Source organism: Cygnus olor, chromosome 6 (assembly GCF_009769625.2).
Source record: "Cygnus olor isolate bCygOlo1 chromosome 6, bCygOlo1.pri.v2, whole genome shotgun sequence".
Lineage (NCBI taxonomy): Eukaryota > Metazoa > Chordata > Aves > Anseriformes > Anatidae > Cygnus > Cygnus olor.
Window position 1 is genome coordinate 15,755,829 of NC_049174.1, and position 9,160 is coordinate 15,764,988.

The following is a 9,160-nucleotide window of genomic DNA, read 5'->3' on the forward strand; positions in this document are numbered from 1 at the left end:
AACACGGGATAAAATGTAGGTGGAATTTACGATATGAATAGAGTATTTTTGTTTCTGATATCTTTGCAGTCATATTCTATTCAAAGAGTAAAACTTGAGTAGAAGTATATATCAAGAGTTAAGTAGGAGAAGCTTTGGATGCTTATCAAATAATGCAGATGGAGCCCCCCAACCACCACCCAGCCCACCCCACAACATGGTTGCCTGTTCGAGGCAGGCAGGGCAGAAGAAACACGTGCTCCTGACACCCTGCTGCAGTTTCTGGGCACAAAGCCACCACCTGGCACCGCGCATGGTGGCCCCACCGAGGTGCTCTGCTGCAACAGCTCTGGAGAGCTGTAGAGATATATTTTTTTTTCTTACAGGAGATAGAAAAATACTTCATAAAGGTTTAAAAAACATCAGCACAATGGAATAAAAACACAATTGAAAGGTTTTTAGTTGCTAAAAATGGATTTTAGTTGCTAAATAAGCTAAAGCTGCCAAATGATTGCACAGTTGAATTGATGGTAGAGCCTCAACATTTCATGCAGATCTATTCTAGCTTCAGGGGTTGGCTGTAGTGTGCCACCTTGGTTTGATGAACTCCCATCACTGCAGAAAAGCCCCAGTGTTCCTCTGAGGTACGTAGATATGAGGTGAAATAAGGACATGAAAACACCAGGTGACATGGGGCAGGGTGAGCTGTGCCTACAGTACTACCTCTGCCTTCAGTCCCCACCACTTAGTAGGAATGACTTTAAAAAACAAGCAAACAGACAAACATTAGCAACACAAATGACCAAAAAAAAAAAAAAGGCAAATTTGCATTTCCTGCTTGTTCATTTTCTGAATATGTTTGTGTACATATTAATTTAAGAGTAGGAGGTGCCTGAAGGGATAGGAGTTGTTTACAGTCCCAAAAATCCGTTACAAGACATCATTGTCACAAAATTAAAAGAAAAGAAATCCTAGTGTACAGACTAGGACCCTACTTTAAACAGGAGCTGGGTACATTTTTTACTACTGTGAGAAACAGCTGAGAGACCGACATTAAAAATAATAGAAAATGTGTGATGTGTTTTTCACACGGTGGAAAACTGTGTGGAAGTTCTCAGTCTGCTCATCCCTACCCACTGAGCCCCTGGGGATAGCTCTGCTTGATGAGCCTTCAAAACAAGCTGGGAGTCTGCTGGTGCCTTCATGGACAAAATAAAATTTGTGGTGGAGCCTTGTGAATGTCACTCATTTGTGGTACTAAAATGAGGTACATTATTCAGTTACTATCATAAATTCCCAAACTTCTAGCACTTATTAAAAAGTAATGGTGACAGGACTTCAGAGCATTAGTTAGATCTCTCTGAAACAGATTTGTATACGTGATGTTAGAGCTTCTTTCTTTCTCTCTCTATCCCACCTGTTGATTCTTAACATCCTGTAGCAGGCATTGCTGCTGCCACAAAGAATAATAACAAAAAGTTGGTAGCAGAAGGTATTGCATGGCCATATCCTGCTCTGCTTGAGAATAAATCCAGGTTTGTTGTCTCAGACCTCCTTGGCTGGCTAGGCCCAGCTAACTTATCTGTCCTTGTACTGAAAGCTCCGAGGATGCGATTTCTTGTGTCACTGAGGTGTGGAGTAACATCCTACAGCTGGTGCACTGTGGCAGCTGCCTGGAATTGCCATCTGAGCCTTGCACAAAATTGTAATTCTACAGCATGCTAAAAGGTCACACTGATTAGCTTTAATGGGAACTACTTGTGTGTAGATTTCTTATTCCAAATAAAGCAGGTAGGGAAACCAGTCTCCAATTCATCATTCAGTGATTAATTAATGAAGCAGTGTTAACTGCAAATGGTGTTTGTACTAAGAATCAGCTACTGGGGTAAGGTACTGGGGCTGCTACATTTGCTTTTCCAGTAGTATTGGGTCCTTTCAGTGAGCATCTATATGCAAACCTCTATTGTTTGCTTGTAAAAAAAAAAAAAAAAAAAAAATGGAGCTGGTGGAGCTGTGACTGCTCACACTAGGTGAGGAGCCAGTCCAGGGAATGCAGCATGCAGATGATTTTTAACTTGTATTATTTCAAGCACAGTAACAAAAACTGCTAAGGGAAAACAACGTGACTATTTTTCCTGTGGCTTACTAATGGCGTATTCATGCACAACATTAAGCTGCTGAATATGAATGTGTTGAGAACATTATCCTTTCTCCCTTTGTGCAAGTTTCAAAGATATAATTATGTTTGGCTTAATTGCTATTAGTCTCAGTTGAATTGTCACTAGTTTCTTTATTTTCTGTATGTAGAAATCTATATTTTAAATTTGCCTTATCTGAAGGTACAACTTCTCAAGTTGATTTAATTTTGTATGAATTGAGTGTTATTTTCTTCTAAGGTCTAAGATATCATTTGGGGCATATATTTAAAAAAAAAGAAGCATTCTATGTTGATATACGTAAAGCTAATTGACATGAGTTAATTCAGATAGCAGAAGCAATGTGATCATGTTAGCCAATCTATAGTGCTGTGTTAACCTGATGAAACAAGGTATAACAGAGCAGATTTCCCCTTAGAGTGGCTGTATGCTTTCTGGTACCAGACCTAGTTCATTTAGAGTTACCTTTAGCTTGCACATCTGCACTGCACTTGCACTGTGCAGCAGACATGCCCTGAGGTATCTCAGAAATGCATATAAACACATATGGTAAGTCTCCAGAGAGCTCTAGATAAAGCATGCTCATGCAGTTTCTTCCAGTATATGTTTACACAGTAATGTTCACGAGTTTTTCTTGAGTGTTTTGGGTGTTTTTTTGTTTTGTTTTTTAAGGTATATAGTGTCACTAGGTTATGAGTTCTTGTTTGTTTGTTTGTTTAAATTGGCAAACTTTCCATAACCATGTTCCATTCCAATTGCAAGGATTGCAATTTGATTTAGATTGAGATAGAGATAAGAGATCCTATCCACCTTGCGCACTTAAGGACTAGCTGCTTGGCTCCAGCAGGGCAATCAGGGTTGCTACAGTTAGGTACATGGCTTCATCGACCACCACCACCACCACAGAAAACTGAATGCTTTCCAAGCAATTGAGGAGGCCCACATGCTGAGCAAGAAGCTGTGAAAGACACCAAGCAAGAGGAGATACCTGAACTCCTACTCCTTTCTACAAGTCAGAAACCAAGGCCTCGACTCTACCTCAAGCTCTATATATTTGGGATCTTGAGTGTAGGAGCTTTGAAAAAGCTGGTCTGTGGTATTCAACCTGTGTTGCTGTCTGCTCTTTCAAGCCTTGATTGGGGAAGTGCAGGCTTGGGAGATGCATGTCGTTTCACCTTCCTAGAATTGAAACCTACGTCTCCTAAAGCATGTCCCCAAACTGAAAGACGAGACCCTCTATAAAACTGAAGGTGTTCTCCACTCATCCTGATGAAGAATTCAAGGGTGTCACACTACAGAAAATGGACTGCAAGATGAGAAGGCCAGAAAAGCAATGAGCAGAGGGTGGCTTCGTTCTGTAATCTGATAGTAAGAGTATCAGCATGGGAAAGGAAAAAGGGAAACCTCAATTCATTGCAGCTATTCAGTATTAACCTGTCCTTTCCCTTTCTTGTTCAATGAATTCCACCCTTCTGGCCCCTGCTCTGCTTTCCACATTTAAGCAGAGAAACTGAATAGTATAAATTCATGGGAGGATGTAGTCTCCCGATGTCATTCAGCTGCTTCCAAAACATAAGCTCATTTCTCAGGGGTAATTATTTGTCTCCCAGTGGTTGCACCTCAAAGCAGACTGTTTATTTCCTGGTCTTGTCCTCAGACTCCCTCTGACGGGGATGCTCAGGTCTCACTGTTTGCTCTCTCTCAGCACATTCAGAGGGACAGCCTGAGTGATGGCACGTGCCATCAGCCACAGGAAGCCCTTCTTGCGAGATGGTGCTGTCACGTTGATGCCATATGCCTTTTTATTTGATGGCACCTGTTTACACAGTGTGAGTCAGGAAAAAAGATTCCTTTCCCAGCAGAATGGGAAATCACAGAGAGCTCATGGGTACTATTCCCTGCCAGCAGGTGATGTTGTATTTGCAGTGAGTTCATGGTGTATCTAGTGAAAGTGTTTAACAATTCATATTGTCGGAGTCTGTATAACCACCCAGATAACACTGTGTTCTCACTCTACTGTGTAGGCACCACAGTTGCGAATCAATTTAAAAGCCAAAGAAATCAAATTCTTTGATTAATAGTTAGCTGTAAGCAGAAAAACACACATGTACTTTTCCAGTTATTATTATTTTTAAAATATCTTATCCCTGTGTTTGTTTTTATTAGGGTTTTCTTACTTTATTAATTCTTCTTCTTAGAATTACAAAGTAATGAGAGAGTTGACTTTTATGACAGTAAGTAAAAGCAGCTATTCCCTCTGCAGTGCAGAATGCTTATACCTGGTATGATGCATAGTTTAAAGATACTGGCCTTTGGGAGAAAAAAATGCAAACAGGTTTGCATTCACTTTGTAAACACTTCATAGAATCACAGAATTGTAGGGGTTGGAAGGGACCTCAAGAGATCATCGGGTCCAAACCCCCTGCCAAAGCAGGTTCCCTGGAGCAGGCTGCCCAGGTAGGCATCCAGACGGGCCTTGAATATCTCCAGAAAAGGAGACTCGACAACCTCCCTGGGCAGCCTGTTCCAGTGCTCCATCACCCTCACTGTGAAGAAGTTCTTTCGCATGTTGGTGCGGAACATCCTGTCCTCCATTTTGTGGCCATTGCCCCTTGTCCTGTCCCCACAAACCACTGAAAAGAGGTTGGCCAAATCCCTCTGTCTCCCACACTTAAGGTATTTGTAAACACTGGTAAGATCCCCTCTCAGTCTTCTCTTCTCAAGGCTGAACAGACCCAGGTCTCTCAGCCTTTCCTCACAGGGAAGATGCTCCAGGCCCCGTATCATCTTTGTGGCCCTCCGTTGGACTCTTTCCAGAAGATCCCTGTCTTTTTTGTACCGGGGAGCCCAGAACTGGACACAGTACTCCAGGTGAGGCCTGACCAGGGCAGAGTAGAGGGGGAGGATCACCTCCCTTGACCTGCTGGCCACTGTCCTTTTTATGCACGCCAGGATCCCCTTGGCCTTCTTGGCCACCAGGGCACACTGCTGGCTCATGGCCAACCTGTCATCCACCAGGTCCGCCAGGTCCTTCTCCTCAGAGCTCTTCTCCAGCAGGTCATCCCCCAGCCTGTACTGATACATGCAGTTGTTCCCTCCCAGGTGCAGGACTGTACACTTGCTCTTGTTAAACTTCATTTGGTTTCTTCCTGCCCATCTCTCCAGCCGGTCCAGGTCTCACTGAATGGCAGCACAGCCTTCTGGCTTGTTGGCCACTCCTCCCAGCTTTGTATCATCAGCGTACTTGCTGAGGGTGGTCACTATTTCCTCATCAAGGTCATCAATGAAAATGTTGAACAAGACCGGACCCAGCACTGACCCCTGGGGGAACACCGCTAGTCACAGCTTTCCAGCCGGACTCTGCGCTGCCGATCACCACCCTCTGAGCTCGGCCAGCCAGTTCTCAACCCACCTTACTGTCCACTCCTCTATCCCACACTTTCTCAGCTTTGCTAGCAGGATGTCGTGGGAGACAGTATCAAAAGCCTTGCTAAAGTCAAGGTAGATGACATTCACTGCTCTCCCCTCATCTACCCAGATGGCGATGCCATCATAGAAGGCAACGAGGTTGGTCGAACATGATTTCCCCTTGGTGAATCCATGCTGACTACTCCTCATAACCTTCTTCTCTTCCAATTGCTTGGAGATGGTATCCAGAAAAAGCTGTTCCAACACCTTTCCAGGGACAGAGGTGAGACTGACTGGCCTGTTGTTTCCCGGATCCTCCTTCTTGCCCTTCTTGAAGAGCAGAGTGACATTGGCTATCCTCCAGTCTTCAGGCACCTCTCCTGTTCTCCAAGACCTTTCAAAGATGGTAGAGAGTGGTTTGGCGATCACCTCTGCCAGCTCCCTCAGTACATATCAATGCATCCCATTGGGGCCCATGGACTTGAGTGCATTAAAGTGTTCAAGTGTTCTTCAAGTGCATTAAAGTGTTCAAGTTCTTCAAGTGTTTGAGAGCAAAGACTGTTTAAATTAAAGTGGTTCGAGTTAAAATGCTGTATACATGCTGAGCCATCTCGGGCATGGCCTGATGTTCCCTTTCCCTGACTCTTCTGTGGGTTAGTAGTCTTTGGCAGGACAGACAGCTTACACTTTGGTGACTAAGTCTTAAACTGCTGCAGTAAATTAACTAGACTTTGACCAGTCTAAGTATTATTTAATGAGCGTCCCCCCACTCACTGTGTCATGATTTTGTGTGTTGAATGCTGAGGTCTTAAGCCTGTAATACCTGTTAAAATGAAAGCAGAATATCAGGTGTTCCACATCATATACTTTACCTGTATGAATCAGATGTCTGATAAGCTCCTCAATGCTGGTCATAAAGTTTCTAAATCTGGCCCAACAGGTGCCTCACTGGTATAGGTAGATTTTGTGACTGAAATTATACCTGGCAATTCATTATCTGATCAGTTTTCTTTCCTGAGTTACTTCACAATTTTGATAATTAAGAAATGGGAATTATCAGCTCTATGTGTATGACAATATACCATTTACTACAGATTCATGTTTTCATCAAAACGTCTTGGAATCTGTCTTTGAAATGAGCCCAGGGCCTAGTCATGAATGCGTCTTTCCTGCTTTCAGCTGTAATTGCATATTATAGCTGTATTAGCAGACATTTTTAAAATTGGACTTGAATAAGGACTTAGGTAATTTTTGAGGGATGGCTGCTGGTAAAGCAGACTTCTTCTAGCAATACTGTGAGATATGGTACGCCACACTGCTGGTTTCAGATAATTAAGTTGCAGTTAATTACGTCTAAAATTGAAATTCTCATTTCCTTAACGTAATACCTATTTAAAAAGTAGCCTTCATTCCTGCTATTGGCCTTTTACTTGTCTTTTAACTATAGGGTGCAACTATATGAAAGTTGGCATGACTGAAACATTTTCCTATATTTGAATCAAAAGGTACCAGCTTCATATTTTTTAATTGAGCATGTGTTATGTTTGTATACTGTGTGACCATAAATACCAGGCATGAATGGTTCTTCCAAATTACAGCATTTCAGAACATTTGTTTATGTGATATGTCCTAATATCAGTGGTAATCATCTGACATGACAGAACCTGGTAGTAGAATCAAGCCTTATTTAAAGTGAATCATAATTATGGTCACATTTGCTAGTTATATAACTAAACATATTATTTATTTTTTAGAAAATACGCAAGACAAACGTAAAAAACAAAACAAAACAAAACCACATGCAATTAGGCAATAAGGCTCCAGTCAAAGTTGTCATGTGAAGCCCATGCTGTTCACAAATTCGCAACTATTAGGCCCCAGCTCTGCAAACTCACCAGCTCCACACCATACTTCAAGCAGGAGAACACTCCTGTTGGATGCAGAGCATGTTGCAGTCCTGATTTTGCAAAGCAATCCTCAGGGCACAATGAGGAGGTTGCTTTCATCACTGGGATTTAAAAAGCATTTTGTTTTAGTACAAATAGCTTTGTCTCAAGAGAATTCTCACAAAATAAATACTGTATTTCCATATTAATAAGAACGAATAAAATGTGAAGTGTTAAATATGTAAGCACAATTAATTTTTAATAGTCTTATCCAGTGGTCTGTACGCATGTACTTAAGCAATGACAAATATAACAGAGCATGCACAAATTAAGTATGCTTTGTTATTAAGAGCAACAAATGTCCCCATCTTTTCAGTAACTATCTTTTCTTAATCAATGTCCCGTTCCTGAAAAGCGGATGCCTTGCACCATTCCCACAACAAGACAAGTACTGAATTACACGTGTATACATCAAGTGTTAACAGAAGAATATGGCTGCTGAATAATGAAAGAAGCAAATGAATGTCCTGAAAGGTCATTAAAAAAAAAAAAAAAAAAAAAAAAAAAAAGAAAGGAAAAAAAGAAAAAGTTAGCTATTCCAGCAATCAGATGTAAGCATGATCCCTCGTGAACATGAAAAAATTATGAGATTCCTGAGGGTAAGTTATTTTTAGAAACTAGCAAAAAGATAAAGAGAAGTATGCTTTCCAGAAAAAGTAGGGAGCTTTGAATTTGTTACCTAAACTATAAATATTATGATGTCAAACTTCCAATAACTATCTATTAAAGTGATTTTTTTTTTTTTAATGAAACCTTCATTTCTCTTTAGTACACCATTTTGATTTCAGTGTTTATTTGGTACTTTGGAGCACTTTGAATTAACTGGCTTTCTGCACCATTTCAATAACATTTTCCAAATGTTTCAGGAAATAATGCACCTCTACTTTCTTTCCCCATGCATGCTGTTTACCCATCCTGTCGCTGTCTGGTGCGTAAGACTTTCCAGCATCACGTAACAAAGCGGAAATGAAGCCCTGAGCTGCCCCTGAGTGTCTGGGACAGAACAAGGACCCTACAGCACAGGGGAGGACACATTCTTAACAACTACCCAGACACAAGAGAGTGAAGCATCCCTTGTCTTGCAGCCTCAAATACAGTGTGTGACCATGGGCACAATTCTAACAGGAGGAAAAGGGGAATGCGAATAAGACATGTAGAATGACATGCTTGCCCCAACACATCACAGGGATATTGCATGCAAATATCTGCATCTCTTGTAGACTGGTCTACGGATATCATGGTCAAATAAATTTCAGATGGAGCAATGCGCTAGCAGACAGTACCATCACTATTCTTGGCTGTAACCATGAGGCCAAAGTACACAAATGATTACCAGAATTACTCTGTTGTTGATATGTTTCTTCATTTTGTTTGAAAGAGGAAATCATGTGCTTTCCCAACATGACTCCCACCTCATTGCCACTGTCTCCACCTTACAAAACACTGCACCCCACCAGGTGTGCACACAGAGGGGCACACACACCAGAACTGGCAGGCTGCAGGTAGGCAGCGCTGCCACAGAGCTCCTGCCCTGCTGGCTCCCGGCACGCTGCTCACTTCCAGATGTCCCTGCAGAAACCATCTGGCTCTGCTGAATTAATGCCTTTCTGACCCTGATCTGCTGTGTCCTCTAAGAGTTTGTTTTCATTATCTCACAAGAGCTGAAAATGA